The following is a 5,182-nucleotide window of genomic DNA, read 5'->3' as shown; positions in this document are numbered from 1 at the left end:
ACAGACCGTGGAGGTCCATAGGGTTGTGAGACATTAAGGCTCCCAAATTTTCTAGACAATCGGCTCATCGATGGCAGTGAGGTTGTCAGCCTTACGCACCGGCCGCACTTTACCCCCCACGAAAATTCCTGGTACTCATTTCTGTTAAGAGGCTGAGTTGACTCCAGGGCCATAGTGCAGCCGGAAGGATTAGGTCAACTGAAAAAAATTAATGACCTAGTTGGGACTTGAACCCATGACCTTCCAACTTGTAGCATAGTGCCTCAACCAACTATCCTACTGCTACTAATATTAAGCAGTAATGATTGGTGTGTTTCTACTAAAACCCCTAATAAAACTGCAGTATATGATTAAATATGGTACACCATTTATGTAATACTTAAAATATAAACGCACAATTAAAACCAATACTAAAGTGTCAATATCTCTCAATTTGAATAGGCCTATGCTGTACATAAAGAATCTGCTAATGACTCACCAATCTCAACTTCATTCCAAGCTCCACGTTTGCCTTCTTCTTCCTGATGTTTCTTCTCTTCAGTCATTTCCCTCTCAAAGTCCTGTAACATAAATGTTGTATGAGATTAGCAGAACACAAATGTGCAGTCCAAAAATTACCAATTCAAAATTACCTTGAGACAGACTGAAATCTGGACTGCTTACCCACCAACCACTGTATAAAAAATTACTGCACTGTAAAGTGCTGACTATACTGTGTAGGATTTCAGCTTCTGACAGCAGTGGCTTTGAAGGCTTCTGTCATCTGGGATATAATGCCATGTGGTCTGTCTTCCCTCGGAAATTCGGATGATACCCCAGAAGAAAGAATTCTTCTGACTATACTGATCATCTTGAAACTTCTTTGCCAAAATATCTTTTTAATGTCACAGTATGCTTTAAAGTTACAGATCTATTAGAAACATACTCTCATTCTGCCAAGCGATGTACACCTGCCAAACTAATTCTGAGTTTGCAGTGAGAATACTGTGACAATTAACATTCAATTCACTTTGCAATGAATAAAATTACAAGAACTACTGGTTTTTCATTTAGTCATGATCTGAGCTATTTATTCATCCCTATTTCAATTTCATATATAATTCCTAGTAGCATCTTTTCTACCCTTGTATCATGCACATGGCACAGGGAGAAAAAAGAAATAAAAGATGGGGGAAAAGAAGACTGGATTTGAGATTCTTGTAGAGGAGATTACAAAAGGCACCATCTTCTGGGAAGTAACATCCTGTAAGTCCACTGACATTCCTTCAAAATGCGTATGGACCTTATCACTACACGGCATTTTATTCCAGATGGTACCACTTGTCAGGAAGAAGAAGAAAAAGAAAGGTTCTACCATCTTAACTATCACATTCTTATTGTATAACGAGTGCTTTCATTTCTAGGATTTCTGTTGGATGTTTTCAGTTCAGTAATTTATATATCCATTAGCATGGAATTCAACTATAATTAAAATATATTCTAATTCTGTTGCAGCTGCAGTAAATAACTGTAGATGGGCAATGGACTGCATCTAGTCTTCACACATGCTAAATCAAAGTGCCTTGCCAAGTGTACACCTATCTGCGGATGGTTATATTGCACTCACAAGTAGTTCCTGAGCATCCTCATCCCTGTTGCCAGCCAGACCATAAATGGGGATGTCATCCAACGTACGGCAGAATTCTGCTGTAGCATTCAGCACAATGGAACCACCTTCCGTGTTTCCTTCCGTGTTTCTCCCCAGTACTGACTCTGCCACCTACAAACATCACAAATCATAAACAGTTAAACTATGTAGCTATGCAGCACTCTGTTTTGAAGTATCCATAAATGCAAAGTTGTCCCTAGGCTTAATTAGTTATGCTCTAGATGGAGGCAAGTGGCCAGCTCCATGCCACTCCCACACTCGGGGAAACAGCCCCTGGTGCCTATTTGACAGGAGGCCATAACAGGTCTCAATAACCAAGCACAAGAAAGGATGATAGTATAGTAACAGGCCATGGAGGCCCATAGGGGTGCGAGACATTGATACTCCCATACTTTCTCGACAATAAGCTCACAGGTGACAGTGAGGATGTCAGCCTTACATACCAGCCACCCTTTACCCCCCCCAAGAATATTCCTGGTACTCATTTCTGTTAGAGGCTGAGTTGACCCCAGCGTCATAGTGTGACTGGAAAGATTCAGTCAATCTAAAAATCCAATTACCTCACTGGGAATCGAACCCATGAACTTTCAGTTTGTAGCACAGTATGAAAGGATGATGATATTACTTAAATGTCAAGATATGACTGGCTTGAGGCCCACCACAACTGTGAGACAAACAATTTAATAGCCCTCAGGTTAAATTACAATATAGTTTCTCTAGGGTACAATGGTTTTGTACAGTAACCAGGGAGGAAACATCATAACGAACTTTACTACAAAGTTCTGTGCAACATTTTATAACTGGAACATATGGAGACACTGTGTAGGAACTAAACATGGCAAAGGATTCTGTAGCTAGGGACAATTTCATCACCTCCCACCACCTATCCATAGGGCTGTTCCTCTCTTGTCTTGGGAAGAAAAAGCAGAGTGGCAGGCAAGGGGAAAATGGCCTTGACTGAACAAGAGAAATGATCCCTAGTACAGCCAAACATTAGTGAGAACAATTAAAAAGGAAATCTGCCGATGTGATGTACCTTTTCTACACTGTTCTTTGATTCTGTAACAGCCTCCTGCAGCTTCAGTCTCCGTGCTTTCTTGAGGGCTATCTGAAGCTCCAGTTTGCTGTCACTGGGCTCAATCTTGATGTTGGACAGTATCTCTTCTGATGCTGAAAGTTGTCTCCGATTATTAATAACATTCAAAACTGCTCCTGCACCACAATTCCTTTCATGATTTCACAACACACTTCGTAGCGGAAACTATATAGTATCAAATGGCTGATGATTAATAAATAATGTATTCAAAAGTCTTGGTGCTTGTCACCTGATTGGGGATACTAAGTTCAATCAACATTTGCCTGGTGGTACTGGGAAAAACCCACGAAAAACCCTAAGTCAGGTTAACCAGATGTTCCAGAGGGGATTCATGAACACAAGAACGCAGTTTCCTTAACCGCCCCCCCCCCCTTTTTTTTTATTTTGAGTTCGAACTGTGGAAGTAACATGAGTCTGTACTTACGATACGATTGGGCGTGTTTATCTCTTCTTATAGCAGTTCAATAATTTTTCGTGCTGATCCTAGTTCTATTTTAAATTTATGACAACAAGCACTCGTTACCTCACTTGTTTTACTATCATTGAAAACTTGAGTGTCATCAACCTTAACCACTGAACGAACTGCCATTTTGGATATCAATAAGATCAATAAGAATGATGATCGATCTCTCGGGAACTCGGGAATTTCTTATGCAGCTCCTAATAATTTTGCAGAAACACCAAAATTATTCAACTTATAAATAAAATAATTTATACTCAACATCACACAGCTCTCGTATGCAGAGCGCCATTAAACTACAAGAACAAAAACAAAATTAATTTTGAGCTTTGATCAAAGATAATGTAATATTTGTACATTTTAAACTGGATTGATAGCTCAGTCGGTATAGCGACAGGCTGCATGCTGTACGACTGAGGGCGATCCATGCATTAACTGTCTGTAGGGCGCCTGGAGGCTCTTGAACTTCTTGAATCTTATGATCAGACTGTATTTGTCTGCCTACGTGCCATTCATTCTACATAGTCCAACTTATGAGAACGTCGTAAACAACCCACAAGAAGATTACCGAAACTGATTTGGGGACACGGGACGTTTTGCTACACCTGTACTACTGTATGTCGCAGTAACATTGAAGGTTTGACGGCGATGGAGATTTAGATTCTAGTTTCCTGGGTCTACTAGGTCCTACCAACATTTCTGATGATCCGGCCTCCTCGATCTTCACGTTGAAAGTCCACATGGAGGCAGCAGATCGTGTCCGAAGGTCGTAACCTCTTACTGGACTACGGGTTGTCATGACCCAAAAAGCCTCAGTCTGAGTCATAGTTTGTTGTTGTATTTGAAGTTCTCGTAGCAGTGGTATGTAACGCTGTGTAATCTAGTAGAAGTTCACTGACTTTTCGTGCAAATTTAATACTTCCATCTTCAGGGTTGAAGAGTAAGCCGAACGACAAGTAAGACTTTACTTGCCGCTTTATTTGTACTGTCTACTTACGTATTTGGCTTACCCTTCGACCCAGAATACGGACGCATTATGATCCTCCGAAACGTCGGTGATCTTGTACTGGGTTACACAGCGTTATATACTGTTGGTTTTGTTACGTTATGTTCGATTAGCTCAGCTCAAAGGGTCCCTTTTGCCAAAGTTTCAAGTACAACCTTCTGCTCGAGTACTAAGAGACAGAAAGTAGGCGCAGCGCGAGCTAAGCTACCGACGCCGGCACTACTACCAAGAATGATTTTGGTCACTATTACAGATGGCAGTGAAATCGGAGAATTCTTGTAAAGTCTACGCTCCCAATCTCCGAATCAATCCACGGTAATCAATTTGCGAGGTGGCGCCTGTGGGATTTAAGGGCGGGAGTTTTCAATACTTTAAATTAAAAAAAAGAAGCAAACTAAAAGGTGCGAAATTCTGTGACATCTAGAGAAGCAGTATTACGTTGACAAAACGTATGAAAATAAAATTTTGCAAGCAAGTGAGAATGAGTGTATTAATAGTATGTGTGTGTTAGTCCTTACGAATTTATAAGAACAATTTTAGTGATTTTCCTGATGGAAAGAAATTAAGTTGTTGATATACAGAACGAAGTGTTCAGTCCTCACCATTAATATGTCGTTAAGGTAGGTTTATATACTGCGTGTTTACCATTTGTCGTCTTAACGGACGTACCACGAGCGTACACACGCTATTTTAGCAAATGAACAAATTGCTGTGCGTTTCAGCTGTAGTGGTATAGGATCATATCGTCTTTGGGAGAAAATATTCTCTACGTATGCATACTGATTGGGTAATGCACATCCAAGAAAGGAATTTTTATTTAAGGTAGTGGAGCAGAGAGTCAGCTTGAACCACGCAATCTGTGTTCATCCTTTTCCTGACAAAAATTTAGGAAATACATTGTAATATGGGGGCACGCTGTAGCGTAGTTGGTTGAGGTACTATGCTACAAGCCGGAAGGTCGCGGGTTCAAGT

The 5,182-nt window shown here is 40.6% G+C and overlaps 1 long non-coding RNA gene across 1 annotated transcript; it reads right to left on the bottom strand.

Annotated features, from left to right (window-relative positions):
• Window positions 1-455: 455 nt before the first annotated feature.
• LOC111869553 lies at window positions 456-3,679 on the bottom strand. The gene is made up of 4 exons (XR_002843688.2): window positions 3,169-3,679; window positions 2,685-2,818; window positions 1,607-1,759; window positions 456-560 (listed from the first exon to the last, which is right to left on the bottom strand). It is a non-coding gene; the product is annotated as an uncharacterized LOC111869553 (long non-coding RNA).
• Window positions 3,680-5,182: the final 1,503 nt, after the last annotated feature.

This window comes from Cryptotermes secundus, unplaced genomic scaffold (genome assembly GCF_002891405.2).
Source record: "Cryptotermes secundus unplaced genomic scaffold, Csec_1.0 scaffold460, whole genome shotgun sequence".
In the NCBI taxonomy this organism is placed as follows: domain Eukaryota; kingdom Metazoa; phylum Arthropoda; class Insecta; order Blattodea; family Kalotermitidae; genus Cryptotermes; species Cryptotermes secundus.
This window is presented reverse-complemented; position numbering and strand designations above follow the sequence as displayed.